The 20758-nt window shown below is 38.0% G+C and overlaps 1 protein-coding gene and 1 pseudogene across 1 annotated transcript in view; one reads left to right on the plus strand and one right to left on the minus strand.

Moving 5' to 3' along the window:
• The window catches only part of Chsy1 (chondroitin sulfate synthase 1), an 84419-nt gene that overhangs the window by 37307 nt on the left and 26354 nt on the right, over positions 1-20758 (plus strand). The gene's annotated exons all lie outside the window — the stretch shown is intronic.
• On the minus strand, positions 13263-13479 carry LOC124087200 (H/ACA ribonucleoprotein complex subunit 3-like; annotated as a pseudogene).

A 20758-nucleotide genomic window follows, 5' to 3' on the forward strand; every position in this document is an offset into this window, starting at 1 on the left:
AGTTCTTCTTTTCCTATTTTTATGCCTTTAATTTCTTTCGTCTGTCTAATTGCTCTGGCCAGTGTTTCGAGAACTATGTTGAACAGAAGTGGTGAGAGAGGGCATCCCTGTCTTGTTCCAGATTTTAGAGGGAATGCCTTCAATTTTTCTCCATTCAGAATGATGCTAGCCTGAGGCTTAGCATAGATTGCTTTTACAATATTGAGGTATGTTCCTGTTATCCCTAGTTTTTCTAGAGTTTTGAACATAAAGGGATGCTGTATTTGTCGAATGCTTTTTCCGCATCTATCGAGATGATCATATGGTTCTTATTTTTAAGTCTATTGATGTGGTGAATAACATTTATTGATTTCCGTATATTGAACCAGCCTTGCATCCCAGGAATGAATCCTACTTGATCATGGTGCACAATTTTTTTGATATGTTTTTGTATCCTATTCGCCAGAATTTTATTGAGGATTTTTGCATCTAGGTTCATTAGAGATATTGGTCTGTAGTTTTCTTTCTTTGAAGTGTCTTTGTCTGGTTTAGGTATCAGGGTGATGTTGGCCTCGTAGAATGAATTTGGAAGTTCTCCCTCTTTTTCTATTTCCTGAAGTAGCTTGAAAAGTATTGGTATTAGTTCCTCTTTAAAGGTTTTGTAAAACTCTGCTGTATACCCATCCGGTCCTGGGCTTTTCTTAGTTGGTAGTCTTTTTATGGTTTCTTCTATTTCCTCAATTGATATTGGTCTGTTTAGGTTGTCTATATCCTCCTGACTCAATCTGGGCAGATCATATGACTTAAGAAATTTATTGATGCCTTCACTATCTTCTAATTTATTGGAGTATAAGGATTCAAAATAATTTTTGATTATCTTCTGTATATCTGAAGTGTCTGTTGTGATATTGCCTTTTTCATCCCGTATGCTAGTAATTTGAGTTCTCTCTCTTCTTCTCTTCGTTAGCATGGCTAAGGGTCTGTTGATTTTGTTTATTTTTTCAAAGAACCAACTTTTAGTTTTGTCAATTTTTTCAATTGTTTCTTTTGTTTCGATTTCATTAATTTCAGCTCTGATTTTAATTATTTCTTGCCTTCTACTTCTTTTGCTGTTGTTTTGCTCTTCTTTTTCTAGGATTTTGAGATGAAGTATGAGATCATTTATTTGTTGGTTTTTTCTTTTTTTAAGAAATGAACTCCAAGCAATGAATTTTCCTCTTAGAACTGCTTTCAATGTGTCCTATAGATTCCGATATGTTGTGTCTGTGTTTTCATTAATCTCTAAGAATTTTTTAATTTCCTCCTTGATGTCTTCTATAACCCATTGATCATTCAGTAACCTATTGTTCATTCTCCAAGTGATGTATGCTTTTTCCTTCCTTCTTTTATCGTTGATTTTCAGTTCCATTCCATTATGATCAGATAAGATGCATGGTATTATCTCTACTCCTTTATATTGTCTAAGAGTTGCCCTGTGACATAATATATGATCTATTTTTGAGAAGGATCCATGTGCTGCTGAGAAAAAAGTGTAACTGCTTGATGTTGGGTGGTATATTCTATATATGTCAATTAAGTCTAGGTTATTAATTGTGTTATTGAGTTCTATAGTTTCCTTATTCAACTTTTGTTTGGAAGATCTGTCCAGTGGCGAGAGAGGTGTGTTGAAGTCTCCCATGATTATTGTATGGTGGTCTATTAGACTCTTGAACTTGAGAAGAGTTTGTTTGATCAATATAGCTGCACCATTGTTTGGGGCATATATATTTATGATTGTTATGTCTTGTTGGTGTATGGTTCCCTTAAGCAGTATGTAGTGTCCCTCTTTATCCCTTTTGATTAACTTGGGCTTGAAATCTATTTTATTTGATATGAGTATGGACACTTCTGCTTGTTTCCGAAGTCCATATGAGTGATATGATTTTTCCCAACCTTTCACCTTCAGCCTATGTATGTCTTTTCCTATCAAATGCGTCTCCTGTAGGCAGCATATTGTTGGGTCTTGTTTTGTGATCCATTCTACTAGCCTGTGTCTCTTAATTGGTGAGTTTAAGCCATTAACATTTAGGGTTATTATTGAGATATGGGTTGTTCTTCCAGCCATATTTGTTTATTTCTGTTACTAAACATGGTTTGTTTTCCTCTTTGATTATTTTTTCCCCCTTTACTGTCCTACCTCCCACTGTTGGTTTTCATTGTTATTTTCCATTTCCTCTTCCTGTAATGTTTTGCCGAGGATGTTTTGAAGAGATGGTTTTCTAGCTGCAAATTCTTTTAACTTTTGTTTATCGTGGAAGGTTTTAATTTCATCTTCCATCCTGAAGCTTAATTTCGCTGGAAACACAATTCTTGGTTGGAACCCATTTTCTTTCAGTGTTTGAAATATGTTATTCCAGGATCTTCTAGCTTTCAGAGTCTGTGTTGAAAGATCAGCTGTTATCCTGATTGGCTTACCCCTAAATGTGATCTGCTTCCTTTCTCTTGTAGCTTTTAAAATTCTCTCCTTATTCTGTATGTTGGGCATCTTCATTATAATGTGTCTAGGTGTGGGTCTCTTATGATTTTGCACATTCGGCGTCCTGTAGGCTTCTAGGATTTGGGATTCTGTCTCATTCTTCAAGTCTGGGAAGTTTTCTCATATTATTTCATTGAATAGATTGCTCATTCCTTTGGTTTGAAACTCTGTCCCTTCCTGTATCCCAATGACTCTTAAATTTGGTCTCTTGATGTTATCCCATATTTCTTGGATGTTCTGCTCATGGTTTCTTAACAGTCTTGCTGAGCTGTCTATGTTCTTTTCAAGTTGAAATACTTTATCTTCATTGTCTGATGTTCTATCTTCTAAGTGTTCTACTCTGCTGGTAGTATTCTCAATTGAGTTTTTAAGTTGGTTTATTGCTTCCTGCATTTCTAGGATTTCTGTTTGTTTGTTTTTTATAACCTCTATCTCTCTGTATAGTTGATCTTTTGCTTCTTGGATTTGTTTATGTAATTCATTGTTGAAGTGATCTTTCATTGTCTGATTTTGCTGTCTGATGTCTTCCTTGAGACTCCAGATCATCTGAAGCATGTATATCCTGAATTCTTTATCTGACATTCCATCTGCTGCAGCTATTACCTCTTCTAACGTTGAGTTGACCTGCATTGCTTGTGGTCCTTTCTTTCCTTGTCTCTTCATACTGCTCGCGTTCCTTTCTACTTGGTGAAACTGTTGTGCTATTGAATTTTCCCCCTATATATTTATATTGGTCTTGTATAGTTGCAAAGTCTCCCTTGCAGGCGCGGGCAGCGGCTCTGCCCCTCCTCAAATTGGCGCAATGTGCCTACCACGCCGCCAGGCCGCTGGGCCTGCTCTGCCGGTCGGTAGCAGGTCCGCCTACCTTGCAGGTGCGGGCGGCGGCTCTGTCCCTCTGCGGGCCACTAGGCTTGTTCTGTCGGTGGTCGCAGTTCTGCCTACTTTGCAGGCGCAGGCAGCGGCACTGCCCCTCTGCAGGCCTCTGGGGCTGTTCTGCCAGTGGGTCGCAGGTCCTCCTACCTTGCAGGCGCGGGGGGGGCGGGGGGCGGCTCTACTGTTCCTCAGGCCACTGGGCCTGTTCTGTCTGTCGGTTGCAGGTCTGGCCTGTTCTGTTGGTGGTCACAGTTCCGTCTACCTTCCAGGCGCGGGGAGAGCGGGCGGCTCTACCTCTCAGCAGGCCGCTGCTCCTCTTCTGCCGGTGGGTCGCAGGCCCGCCTACCTTGCAGGAGTGGTTGGCAGCTCTGCCCCTCCGCGGGCCACTGGGCCTTTTCTGTCGGTGGTCACAGTTCCGCCTACCTGGCAGGCGCGGGGGGTGGGGGGCGGCTCTGCCCCTCAGCAGGCCGCTGGGCCTGTTCTGTGGGTGGTCACGATTCCGTCTACCTTGCTGGCGCAGGGGGAGGGGGCGGCTCTGCCTCTCAGCAGGCCGCTGCTCCTGTTCTGCCTGTGGGTCACAGGCCCGCCTACCTTGCAGGAGTGATTGGAAGCTCTCGGGCCTGCAGTTTTAACCGTAATGATCATGTTTTCTTTATAATATTGCACTCGAAATATTGCAAACTTTTTTCGCTGTTGTAAATATTACCAGTATTCATTTAAAAAGAATCCATAAAGTTCAGTTGTGAAGAATTTTAGACAAAAGGAAAATCTTTAGGGTTCTTGTATTTCTTTGGGATATTTTTAGTGTGCGCATACATTTACAAGAATGTTCAAGATAACAGGTATTGTGGCATTCGGTTGGTTGGTTAGAATCTTGCTAAAGTAGTAACTTAAATGGATTTAAAGTAGTGAATAGCAACCTGTGAACAAACAAGAGGTATTTGATCTTCTCTTAGGAAGTTTTCAGTATTCCTGGGTCAGTTTCTTAAAGTTCTTAGTCTTAAAATTCCTGTACAGTCTCTTTAAAGATGCTGGTCAGACTCTTTCTTAAGCCCTCTGAATTCTCTGACCTTGATGAAAGCATTCATGACCTCTGTAGCTGAGGATGGTGCTTTGTACATTAACAGCTGAATTCATGTGTATTTGGTGGTAATCCCTGTAAGAAAGAAAAAAAACCTGTCATTGTCATTCAGAAATATTAATTCTCTGTTCTAATTTTGTAGGGGAAATCCATTTGATATCATTTTGACTTACAGCATGTGTAGTCAATTCAATAATGGCCACCCAGAGATATCAAGTTCTGGGTAAATAGTGCCTTACTGGGAAAAGTGGTCTTTGGATATAGATTTAAGCTGAGGATCTTTGAGGTGAGGATATTACCCTGGATTATCCTGGTGGGCCCTGAATGCCATCACAGTTTTTTTTTTTTTTAGTTGAGAGAGACAAAAAGGGGGATAAAAGACAAAAAGTTTGGTGAAGTAGTACATGGTGGCTGCGCATGCCTATAGTCCCAGCTACTCAGGAGGCTAATGCAGGAGGATCTCAAATTTGAGACCAGCCTGGGAGCAAGATCCATCCTGTCTTGAAATAAAAATTTTAAAAAGGAGTTGAGATGTAGCTCAGTCGTAGAGTGTCCTTGGGTTCCATCTCCAGTCCCCCTCCCTCCTACAAAACCATGTGAAAAAATTAGAGACAGGAGTCATGCAGCCATGAGCCCAGGAATGCTGGCAGCCACCAGGAACTGGAATGAGCCAGGCTTTCTCAGAGAGGGGGCAGCTCTGCCAGCTCTCAGACTTGTAATGTCCAGAATTGTGAGGGTATCTGTTTTTTAAGCCACCAAGTCTGTGGCAATTTGTTATAGCAGCCTCAAAACTAATACAGAATGCTACCCAGAGTGTGGCCACTCAAGATGTAAGGTCAAGGGCTCTATGGCCCCATCATGGAGCTGCACACCTGTAGGAGAACCATGTTCTCTAAACTTGTTGCATCTCTTCTAAAAGGTGATTAAAACCTGTCTTGCAGGTATGTTGTATTAAGTACCTGGCACAGGAGAAGCACTCAGTAGTAGTTTTTTTTAAACTGAGCTGATCCCAGAGGTGCTTAACCACTGAGCCCCATCACTGTTGATGTTGTCCCTGCTCACCTGGCTTTGTCAGGTTGGTCAGGTTTCTCTGGTAGAAAGCCATTCTTACCCTCTCCACTCTGCATACTGTGCTCTTGGAGAGGAAGTCTCTGTGGATAGCCCACACTAGAGTGGGGGAGTTTTGCTCTACTCCTTCAGGGTGGAATAGCTACATAATTTAGAATTTTTCTGTACAGGAGATTTGTCTACTCTCCCCCATTTGTTTAGTTACTTATGACTATTGATATGGATTCATGGATGTTTAGTTTGTATTGTGGCTTATATACTACTTTATTTTGTTGATAAAATTGTTCTAGTTTTGGCTTTTGGGGGTTCTTTCAGTTGAACCTGCCTTTCTTTTATAGCACTTTCTTTCTTCTGATGCTAGAAGATGCCCCAGGCTCATCTTGTGTATTTCCTGCCCCAGTCTGAGAATCAGCAGTTTCTTTAAGGATCCCAGGATCCATTTTTTTTGGAGAATACTATTAGAAACCAGGACCTAGGTACTGGGTGTATTTGTATACCAACCTATGTATAGGCAGATCTGTAAATTTCTCTGTATGTGGTTGTTAGGAACTTTTTGTTGCTGTGACCTAATACCTGACCAGGACAACTTAGAGGAGGAAAGTTTATTTTGACTCAGCTCATGGTGGCTGGAAGCAGAAAGAGGAGGAGGAGGAGCCAGGGAGACAAGACATGGCCCCCAGTGACCTGCTTCCTCTAGCCATGCCCCACCTGCCTATAGTTACCACCCGGAAATCTATTCAAATTATTAATCCATCAAATGGATTCATCTAGGTCATAGCTCTCATAATCTAATCATTTTACCTCCTGCATTAACACAGCAGCTTTTGGGGGACAACTTATATCCAAACCATAATAGTATATGACCATCTGCATTTATTTTAGTGAAAAGATGAATCCATACTGTGCTCTCCAACTCTAATCTTTACCAGGTGGGTCATTCTAGCTTCCTCCCTTTTCTTTATTGCCAACTTCCCACCCTAGCAGTAAGAAGCCTGGATTTCACCATCTGCCATCCATCTACTTAATTCTTCAATCCAGTATTCATTCTTTGTGGTTTTGGAATTTTATCATGTATTCTTATGGGAAATAACTTCAGCCAGACTACAGTGCTTATGTGCCGTTTCATTTGCCTTTAATCTTGAAATCTCTACTCATTTTCCAGGTTACTTAGCAACCTTCTCCCTTTACCCTCTTCAATGAAGGTGTTGTATATGTATATAATACATTTAGGTTGTTTTTTCACAGTCTGTGTTCTATCCTGGGATTCCTTGACCTCCTAAATTTTTTTTATGTTTGTGTACATTGAAATTGCTTTTGTACTATAAAGTTCTGTGGGTTTTGACAAATGCATTATCAGATATTCACTGGTAAATTTATTCTTTTTTTTTGTACTAGGGATTGAACCCATGGGTGCTTAACCACTGAGCCACATTAACCACTGTGCCACATTGCAAGTCCTTTTTTTAATACATTTTATTTATAAACAAGAGTCTCGCTGAGTTGCTCTGGGCCTCACTAAATTTCTCTGACTGGCTTTGAACTTGGGATCCTCCTGCCTCAGCCTCCCAAGCCACTGGGATTACAAGCATTTGCCACCATACCTGGCTCCATTAACTTTTCTACAGAGTAGTTTCACTGTTTGGAAAGTCTCTGCACTTCACTATTCAGTGCTCCTCTCCCCCCACCCCTTACCAAGACCATGGCAACCACTCTTCCATAGTTTGGCCTTTTCTAGAATGTCATATAATTAGAACTACACAGTAAGCAGCTTTTTCAGACTGGTTTCTTTCACTTATCATTTAGATTCATCCATGTCTTCTTGTAGCTTGATATCTCATTTCTTTTTTATAGATGAATAATATTCCATGTTACGGACATGTACCATAGTTTGTGTATTCAGCTGTTGAAGGATATCTTGGTTGTTTCCAGGTTTTGGTAGTTAGAATAAAGCTCTTAAAAACATTTATATGCATGTTTTTGTGTGGATATGTTTTTAAATCACTGGGTAAATACATGAATGTAATTGTGGAGTTTAGCTAAGATGCTGTTTAGCTTGGAGATACCACACTGTCTCCCACTGTGACAGTACTGTTGCGCATTCCTAGTAGCAGTGAATGAGAGTTCCAGCTGGTCTTCATACTCTCCAGAAGGGGACTTTGTCAGTGTTTTGGATTTGAGCTATCTTTTTTTTTTTTTTTAATTTTTTATTGTTGGCTGTTCAAAACATTACATAGTTCTTGATATATCATATTTCACACTTTGATTCAAGTGGGTTATGAGCTCCCATTTTTACCCCATATACAGATTGCAGAGCTATCTTAATAGTTACATAGCAGCACTTTTTGTTTTAGGAAGAGATTTTAGAGCCCCATAAAAAACCCAGCCTAAGGGGCTTTTGTTTGATTCTGTATTTCTGTTTATAATTCAGGCAAGTGGCTCTTTCCATTTTTTTTTGCCTAACTCTATGAGGATATGGAAAATTGTTGGATTGATCTTTGGGGTTGGTTTGAATTTTCTATTTTTATGGTTTTTCATGTGCCTTAGGCATTAGAATATTAATACAGAGTGCTTATCCTTAATGGCAAATATTTTAAAGACAAGTCTAAACAGCTAATAGATTATTGCATTCCATATTTAATACCTAGATGATTATTAACAACCCAAAAGGATTTTGAAGAGATGTACATGAATCGTTCACTCATTTGTTGTTAAATAGATAAATTTTAAAAAAATTTTATTTGTTCTTTTTAGTTATGTATGGCAGTAGAGTATATATTGACATACATACATGGAGTGTAACTTCCCACTTTTGTAGTTGTATATGACGTGAAGTTATACTGGTCGTATATTCATATAGTTAGGTCTGATTCATTCTACTTTCTTTCCCATTTCCTTTCCCCCACTTCCCCTTGTCCAGTCTGGAGAACCTCCCCACCACCACCTCTTGTAAGCATCTGCATATCAGAGAGAACATTTGGCCTTTGGTTCTTTGGGATTGGCTTATTTCACTTAGCATGATATTCTCCAGCTCCATCCATTTACCAGCAAATGCCATGATTTCTTTCTTCTTTATGGCTGAGTAGTATTCCATTATGTATATATACCACATTTTCTTTATCCATTCACTTGTTGAAGGACACCTAGGTTGGTTCCATAACTTAGCTATTATAAATTGAGCTGCTATACACATTGATGTGGTTGTGTCACTGTAGCTGCTGATTTTAAGTCCTTTGGGTATATGCCGAAGAGTGGTATAACTAGGTCAAATGCTGGTTCCATTCCTAGTTTTTTGAGGCGTCTCCATACTGCTTTCCATATTGGCTGCACCAGTTTGCAGTGCCACCAACAATGTATGAGTGTACCTTTTTCCCTACATCCTCGCCAACACTTGTTGTTTGTCTTCATAATAGCTGCCATTCTGACTGGAGTGAGATGAAATCTTAGTTTTAATTTGCATTTCTGTAATTGATAGTGATGTTGAACCTTTTTTCATATATTTGTTGACCATTCATGTTTCTTCTTCTGTGAAGTGTCTGTTCAGTTTCATTGTTCATTTGTTGACTGGGTTATTTGTTTTTTGGTGTTAAGTTTTTTGAGCTCTATATATGTTGGAAATTAATGCCCTATCTGAGGTGCAGGTGGCAAAGATTTTCTCCCATTCTATAGGCTCTCTCTTCATGTTCTGGATTGTTTCCTTTGCTATGAAGAAGCTTTTTAGTTTGAAGCCATCTTGTTTATTGATTCTTGATTTTACTTCTTGCCTTTTAGGAGTCTTGTTGAGGAATTTGTTTCCTAAGCCAACATGATGAAGATTTGGGCCTAATTCTTCTTCTAGTAGGCACAGTGTCTGTGGTCTAATGCCTAGGTCCTTGATCCACTTTGAGTTTTCAACAGGTAAATTTTATTAAGTGCCTACTGTGTAATAATGGTGCTGTGTGGCAAGAGCACTAAGATGAGTAAACATACCTATCCTTGCCATTGTTGAATTTAAGAAAGACAGAACATGTATGTATTTGTGTGTATATTACATATACACATAAAATATATATTTGTGAATCTTTATATATATATTTCTGTAAGCCATTAGGTGCTTTTCAAAATCAACATCCAGCAAATAATTATGTACCTACACTGTACTTCACTGGGGGACTCGGGATAATACACAGGTCTCTGCCCTTGTGGAATTTTGTCCTTGTGCAAGGTGATTATTTCATTAGTTACAACTGTGGTGCTCACATGAAAACAAGTACACAATCTGTGACAATATGAGCACTACCCCCCTGGGCTGGAGGGTGAGGATCCGAGGTCTGAATTGGTGCTTGAAGGTTGAGAAAGAGGTTCAAAGGCTCAAGTGGCAGGGTGGGGTCCTCTGAGAAGAGCCCAAGCAATTAGTGAAAGTTGACTAAATTGAGGGCAGTCAGGCAGTAGAGCCTGTGAATGTTATTTTATCCTTGCTTTAATTTGGATATTTTGCCCCAACAAGGACTGTTATTACTTCATAGCCCAATCCCTTCCCTTCATAGGAAAATAAAGTATTGATGGTTTAATTAAATGTACTCTTGCAAAGAATGAATGTTTTTGAGAATATATTTATACTGTCATAAAATAGAAACAGTACAGACAAATATAGAATAAAAACATTTGAGGTAGTCAAGAAGGATCAAAGATGAGTAAGACAAGAATCCCACTTCCAAGGAGTTGTCCCAGGAGAGAGACACCATATGTAATCATGTCAGTGAGAAGTACTAACAGGCCTAGGAACAGGGTCTTGCAGGAAACCCAAGTCAGGGTGGCAGGGACAAGTCCATGTATGGGGCGACTGCTGCTCAGAGCCTTGTGGAGGAAGACTGTACAGCACAGATATACCAGGGAATGAGGAAACATAGGATGAGGTCCCTGTGCTGTGACCATGTACAAGGTCATATACAAGGGACAAGAAACAAGGTCCAAGGTCAAATGGCAGTGACAAAGAGGCATATAATGAGATTGCTGGTATAAGAATACGCTTAAGTCTGTTTACAGGTGAAAATTATTTGATTATAAAAAATAACTTTGGGAGAATTTACTTTTTTATATATTTTAAATCATAGAAGATTCTGTGCCATGGCAACTCCATGAAGAGCTTCCTTAGTTTCTAGTAAATTTTGTATACTTCATTTTTTGTGGCCTTTCAAACTAAGTTTGATCTTTCTGGCATTGTAAACTCATTGATAGTGTGCTCTAGAAAACTTTTAAGGTTTTAATTGCTGACTTATAGGCTATAATATACTTGGTATTTTCAGGTCTTTACATATCATTCATATGTCAAAGCTTATAAAATTTTAAAATATATATAAAATTATATGGATGTACCCAATTGAAAAAAAAATTATTTTCTTTTAAGATGGCAGATGGAAGCAAAAAACTTGTGGGGTGAAATCTTGCTTTAGTCATTGCTTTCCTGCAAAAAGGGCATATAAGTACTTTTGTGATAGAATCTATAGTGAAATAAGTTCCTTGAATTTTGCACAGGCCCTGGTAGGTAGGTGTTTGGTGCGTGCTGGGGGAGGGCAGTGGGATATGAGATGTTCTGTGCTGTGCCCATTAACCTGGAGTTGCTGCATCTTCAGTAGAAGTAAGATGAGGCTGAGGTGGGCAGGTGGAGTCATGAGTGCTGAGCGTGCACACGAACGTGCCTGATGTGTGTACCCAGCATGTTTCACAGTCCCTCCCCACCCGTTGCCTCCAACCCTGCAGGTGATGGATCCTGGTCACTCAGGACTGGCCCAAAGGAAACCTACTTGTCATACCTGGACTATGTGTTTAGGATCTCAAGAGCTAGTTCTTTTTGGAGGGAAAATGAAGAGTGAACTATACTGCCACTTCCTTCTGAGTATTTTTGCTTTTTTAACCACGTTGGTGTTTTTAAAACACCAAATCATAGGAAATCGCCCACTGCAGTAGGAACTTAGTAAATATTTATTGGCATGGAAGTTTGCCTTGCTTCAAGATCTGATCTGTCAGAGGCATATTTTCTCAAGCTGTTGTATTTTGGAATAGTTTGAGTGACTTTAATCTAGGGCACTGTTATCATTTATACCATTTCATTTTAGATCTTTTATGTGAGCTGTCTTATGGAGTAAATCTAATAAACCTAGGGCTTACCTATTTTGTATTTTGACAGCACATTTTGTAATTTTTTTCAGTTTGGGAATAGTTTTTGTGTGTGTGTGTGGTTTTGTTTTGTTTTGCATAGTACTAGGGATTAAACCCAGGGCCTTGAATATGCTAAGAAAGCACTTTCTACTGAGCCACATCCCCATCCTTTTTATTTTTTATTTTCAGACAGGGTCTTGCTAAAGTTACTTAGGGCCTCACTAAGTTGCTCAAGCTGTCTTTGAAATTGTGATCCTCCTGCTTCAGCCTCTGCCACTTGGATTATAGGTATGCGCCACTATACTTGGCAGGAATAGTTTTAGAGTATTCAGTCTGTTTACTTTTAATATAATAACTGACACATGTGTTTAAATATACTATTTTTACTACTTGTGTTTTATTAGTCCACCTCTTCTAAATCTCTTTCCCTCCCTTCTTTTGGATTACTTTTTTTGTGTTTGTTTTTTCTTCTCTGCCATTTATTTAGTGTTTAACTAGTACAGATCATGTCATGCAGTTTAGACTTATTAAAGACAGTAAATCTCATTTTCCAGGAAATGCAAGGATTTTAGAACTCTGCAACTCCATTTTACTCCTTCCACCATTTGGGCTGTTGTCATGTGTGTTTATCCTACAAGACATCTTTATTACTGTTTCATGCAGTTAATTTCTGTTTAGATTTACCTTTATAGTTACCCTTCTCTTATTCTGTATTCCTTCATGCATCTTTGTTCTTCCATCTGTGATTCTTTTCTTCCTTTCAGAAGAATTAACTCTTTCAAATTTCTGTGAAGCAGATCTTGATGTTGATGAATTGTTTTTGTCAGGAAAATTTATTTCAATTTCATTTTTTTTTTTCAAAAATTTTCGCAAAATTTCCATTAAAGCTGAAATATTTGTTCAGTGAATGCTTGTATATACACACTTAGATTCTGTGTTTTATTATACTTCCTTTATTATGTGTATGTCCAGCCATCTTATTTTTTGATGTATTTGAAGGTAAATCAAAGCCATTGGTACATGTTTCCTCCAAGTATTCAATATACCTTTTATTATCTAGACTTTACTATTGGTATAAGGTATTTTTCCTTTAGATAATATTTATATTCTTTTCAGTTGCAGTTTGCCATTAAACCTATTATGTTTTATTTGTATTTTAGCAGAATATTTTAGTTTGGTGTTTTACATTTGGTGTTTTTAGTAGCTTAATGTTCTCTGCTGAAATTCCCCACTTTGTCACCTATTTCTTGAACATATTAATCACTTTATATTAAAGTCTATATGTAGTAGGTATGGGTTTCTTGTATTTGCCCTCTCCATCCCAATTTTCAGTCATTTGTGGGTCTAATACTGGCATGACTAGTAACTTTTTTTAAAAAATCATTTTATCTTTAATAACGTGGCAGTAATTCAAAATATGAAAAACGTGTTCCCTTTAAAGAGGATGCCACCTGATGGCCTCATACAAGCATGATCAAAGGCAGTCAGAGGAGACTGGATTCCAAAGGGCATGGGTGGTAAGAAAGCTTCATGACTCACAGATTGACGCGTTTGGTTATGGATTCTCCGAAATGAGCAGGTGACAGATGAAACATGAAATTTAAGGGACCCTCAGAGAACAGGGCACGGTTGCTGGGTCATGAGCACCTTGAACGTTTCTTGATGGTGATTCAGTGTCTCGAGTATTTGTCGTCCAGGGAGAACCAGGCAGGATGGGCTGAGCAGGTCTGTTGTCCCATAGGGTCAAATTTCTTCAGCGTGTAGACCCGATCTCCTTGCTCATTGAGATGATACTGGAGAAACATGACCACGTTTAAACCTGAGATTCCAAGTCTGTTTGCCATGACTAGTAACTTTTGACTCAGTTGCAAACATTGTGTGTAAAACATTGCAAGTCCCTGGATATGATTAGTGTTTTCCAATGAGAACATTAATTTGCTTTTGACAATGAACATAAGAACAGGTTATCTTACGCCCAACAGGGATTGAGCTGTTTCAAACTTGCCTCATCTTTATGAGTTGGTCTATTTCTGGTTCACTTGTGTTCTAAAGACACAGTTTTCCTCTCCTTCCTCCATTTTCCTCCTCCTCTGTGTGTGTGTGGGGGGGCGGGGTGGGGAGGGTGACTGGGGATTAGGACCCAGGGCATCACACATGCTTAGCATGTGCTAAGGGCTACACCCCAGCCCTTTACAGTCATTTAATTATAATAAATTTTTTTTTTAGTTGTAGATGGACACGATAACTTTGTTTTATATATGGTGCTGAGGATCAAACCCGGTGCCTCATGCATGCTAGACAAGTGCTCTACTGCTGAGTCACAACCCCAGCCCAGCACTCAAAAGTTTATGAGGGTTAGCCTGTAGGTGGGAAGAGAAATAACAGTGTTAGATAAAGACAAGTACTTTGAGAGTATTTTGAGAGTACTAACTTGTAAGATTAACCTTAAAGGGTTTTCATTGCAAAGTTTAAGGCACTTTTATACTTTGTTGAAATTGCTGTTTAAGTTGTCCTTCAGAGCAGAAGAATTACATGCCAGTAGATTTGTTTTTACACTGATAATGTTATACCCGTATCAGTCCTCTCCTACTAATAAACCGAAGAGAGCCCCTAGTGTGTGTTCTGAGATAATACTAAGCAATTGGAGCAATTACTGATTTGATTATAACCTATGCTGGAAATTAAATAAAGTTTAAGTATAGAAAGATTCATTTTTACTGCTTTTTCTTCTTTGTTTACTTCATGCAAACATGTCTTATTGTTGCTTAGCTACTGACCTTGTGTTTGTTATTTTTGTTTAACAGTCTCCCCCTCCCCCAATGAAGCACTGAATGTGTATAATTTCAGTCTAAACTCAATTCTTTTTATTTAAAATAGAGAAAGTCTTGTGGAATACAGGGAGATATCTCTTTATTATTTTTCTACAAATCTGTATATAAGTTGAAATGTTATTAAAATGAATGGATTTTTAAATGCTGTGTTTATTTTTTTTATTCACTTTCAATATGAAATATGTCCTCAGACTTGAGTTTTATGATATTGACAGTTTTGAAGACTACAGACCAGTGGAATGTTAATTAGTTTGGATTTTTAAAATTGTTTTCTTCTGAATTGATATATATAGTATGCATTTTAGGCAGAAATATTACAGAAGTGACACTGTCTTCTCCTTGAATCTTAGCAGTTCATGATTTTTCTTTGTTTCACTATTGGTGGTCTCTGCCAGGCTTTTCCATTGCAAAGTTACTTTCTTTCTTATAATTAGTAAGCGCACTTGTGGAGAGCTGCTTTAAGGCTATATAAATACCCTGTTCTTCAAACTCACACCTATATTTTAGCATCCATTGATGTTTCTTGACTGAATAAATTAATATTGTGATGTTTGCCAACTGGTGATTTTATAATCCTGCCATTGCTTCTACTGTTATTAGCTGTAAGTAAAGTTTATTCCTCTTCCCATTTATTTATTCATGTATGTGTTTGTATGAATATAGACTCTTGCATTCCTATTTTGTTCAATGGGTATTAACACGTATGGAGAACGTGATAAAGGTTACTAGGTTTTTAAGGAAAATATACTTTGTGAAGTGCTGTATTATTGTAGCTAGCCGGTTGATATCATGAGCTGTATTCTGAAAATTCAAATGAGTGATTTTTAAAATACTACTATTGTTAGGCTAAGTTGAGGAGCATTTGATGATACTAATTCTTACCATTCTGAAGGTTTGTATGGATGTGACTCTTTCGTGTTCTTTCAGCCAAAGATTTTTTTTTTTAATTTCCAGAAATGTAGTATAGAAGACAAGCCTTTTATTCCCATTTTAGGTAGTGATTTCTTTTTATTTTTGATTGTATATGCTGTGTTAATATAAAATACATTTATCAGGAGTGGACTTTTTCTGAGAAATATGTTACATAAGATTTGTTTCAGGGTTGGAGATATAGCTCAGTTGGTGGAGTGCTTGCTTTGCATGCACAAGGCCATGGGTTCAATCCCCAGCACTACCAAAAAAAAAAAAGTTGTTTCAGATATTTTGTTAATATTTTCCCCTTCAAATATTATTTGTTTCCTTGGTTTGGTGTGGTGTGGTGTGGTTTACTTTGGTTTCTCTTAAATAAAATTTTAATTTGGAACCAGGTTTCTCCAGAGAGTATGCAGCTATGCCAGTATAGAGTCAAGTAGCTAGCAGATAAACATGGCCCAAGTTCTTAGAATGTTAATTTTACCTGATGTTTGGGGGAGACAGAGTAATGTTTATAATGAAATAAACATGGATATCATAGAATATTATGCAGATTTGTGTGAATTTTTAAGATTGAAAACAATAACCTTAATATTTATTGGAGGACTGCTTTAGACTATGACCTAAGCCATGGGAATATTCACTCTCCTCTGCTATCAGGGATTTTTTTGTCTGTGTAGGAGGAAAAAACCGAGGAAATGACATGTTCTCTCACAAATTGATAAAGTCTGGTTTGCTTCTTTTCTTGAGCCAGTTTATTCAGTTTATTCATGATGCCTTTTCTAGCTTCTTAGATTCCATAGTTTACTGACTTTCCATAAAACACCGTATTCTTTCAGTGCATAATTTGATGAGTGTTCATTTATTTTCTGAAGTGTTATTTGTATGCTGTCATCTTACATAATGCTTCTTTCCAGAGCATTTGCACAGGAAACAACCTTGTTGTGACCATCTCGTGTAGCAGACCATCTCCAGCAGTCCTGCTGGCTGCTATACCAGCTGAGGAGGAAGTGCTCCTACAAAATTGTGAGGCATCCTGTCCTCTACCTTGGGTCTCAGCAGCTGAGCTGCTTCCTTGAATGGATCAGTGCCTCTTGAGAAACAAACCTGGAAATTGGTTCTCCTGCTGATTGGAGACATGTTCTCCATTTCTTGTCTGTCTAATCTCACATCTTGTCTGTGTGACCTCTATCCCATTTCTTAAATCATCCCTCTTGGCTCTGAGGCTGCCTCAGGGAGAGAGAAAGGGGACAGATGTGGGTTTGTGATTGAAATGAAACTTCTCATTTAGGAGTGCAAATATTATGTGATATACATTAAAAATAACCTATTATTATTTTAAGCATGGAGCATTTTACTAGCTATCAATATTTGAAATAGAAAATAATGCCATATTAAGAGCATGGGAGGTAGAACAAATTATTAAACTATTTTCAAAATTAAAATTTTCACCTAGAGCAGAACAAGTGTCATATTTGCATGTTTAAATGTTAGAATGCTAATGATAATAGTCATGGGCAAAAATGTTAGACTCTTATAGTTGTTTTTTTTTTTTAATCACAGGACCCTTCAATTTTGAGTATGACTCTTTCAACAAGTAGCTATATAAGTTTATTAGAGCTGTGTATTTTTTTTCTCCTTGTTTGGGAAGCTTTGTATAATCTATGCAGATTAATAGGTATCGTGTTTATATTAGAGGGGAAATTAAGGACCAGGTTTTTTCTTAAATAACTGTTGAGTAGGTTGGTTTTAGTATATATACTAGTTTGTTTTTTTCCCTCTGAATCATCTATGCATATAGTGGTGATTTAGCAACTAGGAGGCACTGTAAATTATTGGTTATAATAAATTGATGTTATGCCCACAGCACATCGAGCAAAAAGGATGAATTAGGGTCAGAAATAGTAACAGGCTTTTGTCCAGGAAACCTCAAAGCATATAATGAGGTATTACCATGATGATTATGTTTAAAAAAAAAAAGAGAGAAAGAAAAATCCAAAAGACAAAATATTGAAGCTTTAATAAAACAGATTAAAGATTTAAAAAAAACAACCTTTTTGTATTTCTGAAAATCTCTGAATAGTCTAAGAGCTTTTAAGAAGTCTCTTACTATAATTTCATGATTTGTTGGTGGATGGAATATGTAATATTACAAAAAAAAACTTCATATATTGTGATGTTTTCCTAATGACAGTATTTGTAACTTCTCCAGATGACCATTTTTAACTAGCCTCTCTTTTGATAATTAAGTAAAATTATTTCAAAATTTTAAATAACAGAAAATGATTCCCCTAAATTCTTCATCCAGATGTCTTGATTGTCGACACCACATTGGGTTTATCCTTTTCTCTGTATGTTATTTTTTCCTGAACTGTGTGAGTGTAAGTTTTAGGTATAATGCTTGTTTTTGCCCTTGAATACTTAATCATGTGTTTAGTGTGCTTGCTTGCTTCCTCCTTTTTTTTTTTTTTTGATACCAGGAATTGAACCCAGGAGTGCTTAGACACTGAGCTATATCCCAGCCTTTTATTTATTTAGAGACAGGGTTTCACTCAGTTACAGAGACTATCTTTGAATTTGTAATACTCCTGCCTCTGCCTCCTGAGCTGCTGGAATTACAGATGTGCACCAGTGTGCCCAGCTTCAGTATGTTTTCATAAGAATGAAGACCTTCACTTATATAAACAGTGCAGTAATCAAAATCAGGAAGTAAACATTAATATAATTATAACAGATATTAGTCATACTTCATCAATTATCTTAATTATGTCTTTCATAGTAAAAAAAATAAAAATAAAAAAAACCTCCAAGTTTTCCAGGTGCAGTTTAGTATCCCATGCAGCCTTGGTGTGTCTCTTAAGTATTTTAAACCCTGTCCTTGTTTTTGCTGTCTGTGACCTTGAGTTATTTGGCAGAGTGTCCCTCAGTTTAGATTTATCTCTGTCTCAGTTTCCCTCAGGCCAAGTGACATTATGTCCTTCTCAGTACATCACATCAGGAGTGAATGGTTTCTGTGATGTCTGTATGGGTAGTGTTAATCCTGATCACTTGCCAGGTTGTCTTAAGACAACTGTTTTTTTTACCTTTGTAATTAATAAACATCTTAAAGACCAATTCTTTGAGACCTTGAGATATCTGATTTCTCCTCTAACCATCATCCACTAATTTTAGCATCCATTGGTGGTTTTTACTTGAATTAATTACTGTGGTAGTCAAATGCTGTGTATTTACAACTCTACTAGATGGCAGTTTTTATATTGAGCAGCTTTATACTTGGGCTTTTGGTAATTGCTTTCTTTAGAAGTGACCTGAGAAGCCATTATATTGAAGTTGAATAGTGTCTCTCTTGTCCTCTGTCATCCATACAGTCAATGTGTCTTCTCAACTTTTGGACTGGATGGCCCAAAGGGAAAAGGTACGTGGCTGTTGAGATTGGGGACGGAGTCTGCTGAGTGTGTCCTGGATGCGTATTCAGCTGTTATATATTCTGTGCTCACTTTCCTCTTATTTTGGGGCCTTTTGGCATCTGGAACCCAGCACATTCTACTTTAAAGATTGGTTAAATACCCTTGTGTTCAATCCCTGGTACCAAAACAAACGTGGTTTTAGGGGTTAACAATCATTAATAAGATTGATCTGTAGTCATCTTGTTTTGTTTACTTAAAAATGCTGTTACTGAATCCAATTGTCACATATTCTTAATTTTTATATGCTAACAAGTACTTGCTGTGGTTTGAATATGGTTTAAGTGTGTCATACATTGTAAGCTTTTTGTCCCCAGTGTGGTAGCATTGAGAGATGATGGGGCCTATTGGGAGGCTGCAAGATGGGGCTCTTCCTCTTCCCTGGCTTCCTGTCTCACAGTGTGATTTTGTTCCCACTCTTGAATGCGCTCCTTCCATGTGTTGTCACCTGCCATGAGGTATGCAATAATGGGCCCTTGGTAGAGCCAGTGCTATGATGTTTGGTCTTTTAAACTCCAAACTTGTGAGCTAAATAAACTTTATAAGTACCCAGGATTGAGTATTTGTTATATTACACCCCCTTCCCCCCCAAAAAAAGGACTAATGCAGTCCTGGTAATTTTATTCAAGAAATAAGTGACCTTCTATAGTAGTGATAATGAATTTTTACACGTACAGAATCTCAAAGCTAGAAGAAAGGACTTCGAATGTATTTACCATGAAGAAGCAAAATATTTGAGGAGATAGATACATTTAATCTGATTTAAACATACAGTGCGTACTTGTTTTAAAAAAAATCACATGATACTCCATAAATATATTTATGTATTAGTTTAGAATTTAATTTAAGGATATATAGGAAATCAAAGTCTACATTCATATAAAGCCCAGATACCATGACATTTTCCCCCAAATTGGTTTTTGGTTTTTGATAATTAAAAAAAAAAAAAAAAAAAGCTGTCTAAAATGCAACAATTTGCCTCACCACTACTTTTTTTCAACCTATTAAATTATTCATCCTCAATTTATAGTCTTTATCCTGTAGTCTTAACTACTCCTCCCAAATCCCTAAACATAACAAACTACTATTTATAAATGAACCTTTTTTTAATTTTTTTGGTACTGGGGATTGAACCCAGGGGGATTTAACCATTGAGTTACATCCCCAACTCTTTTTTGTATTTTATTTAGAGACAGGATCTCACTGAGTTGCTTAGCACCTTGCTTTTGCTGAGGCTGGCTTTGAACTTGTAATCCTCCTGCCTCAGCCTCCTAGCCCTTATGTGCATCACCACACCTGGCCTAAATGAACCTCCTTAAGGTAAAACACACACACACAACAAATCTAAGTTGGAACCATTTCCCATTCACACCAGCGTGTACCATCATTGATCAGAGATGCCCTCAGTCTCTGCATCAGCCTCATTCTGACTCTCACATCCTGCTGCTTCCTCCCTCCTTGGAGCAGTGGGTAGGGTTCTGGTACAGCATCAGCCACCTCTAAAGTTGCTGAAGCTCACAGCTTGCACTCTCTGCTCATTATGTGAGCTCAGGTTGAAAGCTGAAGTGTATCCAGAGGCCTGAGGGTTTTCCTCCTCAGCTGTGTGTCACAGGCCCTTCTCTAGCTGGCTTGCTGCTGGCTTGACATTTCTCTGACTCCTTCTGGTCCCCCACTGGGAGGGCATAGAGGCAGACTCCCAGTCTCTCTTGGGCATAGTTCAGGAAAGGCGGCAGGTGATAGTCTTACTTCTCTTATTTTCCATCTGATTGGCCTGGCTTCTCTAAGAATACATCAGCTGGAATAAAAAGAGAGGGAAAGCCCTTGCCAGCTAGGGCCACCAAAGCTGCCAGGGAACGCCTGTCTGCATTTCTTCCCTGCTGCTGGTTTTCCTAACCTCTCG

Source organism: Marmota monax, unplaced genomic scaffold (assembly GCF_021218885.2).
Source record: "Marmota monax isolate L192 unplaced genomic scaffold, Marmota_monax_Labrador192_F-V1.1 WCK01_AAM20220418_F8-fsc00005, whole genome shotgun sequence".
Taxonomy (NCBI): Eukaryota; Metazoa; Chordata; class Mammalia; order Rodentia; family Sciuridae; genus Marmota; species Marmota monax.